General features: G+C 50.8%; 1 protein-coding gene and 1 pseudogene across 1 annotated transcript in view; one reads left to right on the forward strand and one right to left on the reverse strand.

Moving 5' to 3' along the window:
* LOC108282007 overlaps positions 1-926 on the reverse strand; it is a 6,218-nt pseudogene extending 5,292 nt beyond the window's left edge.
* Positions 1-1,212, forward strand: part of LOC108282072 (zinc finger protein 709-like) — a gene marked incomplete at its 5' end in the record, with an annotated part of 38,233 nt that overhangs the window by 22,094 nt on the left and 14,927 nt on the right. The gene's annotated exons all lie outside the window — the stretch shown is intronic.

Genomic DNA, 1,212 nt, shown 5'->3' on the forward strand with positions numbered 1-1,212 from the left:
AGCCTCACGGATATATCTTGTTCTGAATTGCTAACCTGCTCTGTGGCCCATTTATAGTTTGAGCTGCTGCTTACTGGGAGCTGTGCTTTGTGCTGTGCTGCTCTGTGTTTCTTCCATTGTTGTGCCTTACCAAGTCTGGTTCTAGATTAAGCTGACCTTAGTTGACAGTTTGATAATTCCTTGGAATTTGGGAGCTGGAGTTTGGGAGTAGGGCCCTCCTTAAAATGGTCCTGGGTTTACATCTTGGGCAGGACCTACCTGTGGTGGTTTTTTTTTTTTTTTTTTTTTGGGGGGGGGGGGGGGGGGGGGGGGGGGGGACCGGTTGGTCTTTGTTTTGGGGGCGGGGGGTGGGGGGGGAGGTGAGAGAGCCAGCTGACTCTTGCTTTGAGGGCAGGGGGCGGGTCTGCCTCTTCACTGTCACAGGCTTTTGGCTGCACAGGATGGCGCTGGCCCTGCAATGGCTGCCATACGCAGCTTGGGGCGGTACTTGTTCTTGTGTCTGATGCTGCTGAACGTTATGCCAGCATTCTTGTTGATGATGGTCCGCATGTAGGAGGTGGCAGACTTCTGCTGGCCCGATCTCTGCTTGGTGACCACTACACTACACTTTCGGTGTCGGCTACCGGCTCCATGCCCATAGTCTTGCGGTGAATCAGCCCCTTGTAGCAGAAGTTGTGGGCCTTTAAGTTACTGGGTTCGGTGCTATAGGTCTGCTTATTCCTCTTGATCAGGAAACAGGAGAATTTCCACATGACCATCCATTGCAGATTCGCAGACTTGGCAGTGGCTTCTCTTGCAGCATCGGCCTGAGACAGAAAGAATCCTACCTGTGTATTTACAGTGAAGTTGTGACTGATGTCTGGGTTGCCCCAAATGTAAAGAGTGGGAGTGGAGGGGGGAACTATATACACTGGGCCAGACGTTGGTCATTATGTGGCTGCTCCTGGAAAAGCAGTCCTTTAAAAAGAAGAGGGGGAGGGAAGAGGAGGGGGGAACAGCAGCCATTAGATGATGGGCTGAGTCCACACTCTAACAACAGAAGTTTCCCTAAGACCCTTAAGTGCTATTGCTGCTGCTTCCTGTGCCTCTACCACAACAGAGATCTTGACCTTGGATTTAGTGGGGGATAACACCCATGGCATAGCTGTGGCATAGCAAAGAAGTTAGTTCAAACCTGCCTTAAACCTGGGTTTTTTTTTTTTTTTTTGACGA

This window comes from Cebus imitator, unplaced genomic scaffold (assembly GCF_001604975.1).
Source record: "Cebus imitator isolate Cc_AM_T3 unplaced genomic scaffold, Cebus_imitator-1.0 Scaffold234, whole genome shotgun sequence".
Taxonomy (NCBI): Eukaryota; Metazoa; Chordata; class Mammalia; order Primates; family Cebidae; genus Cebus; species Cebus imitator.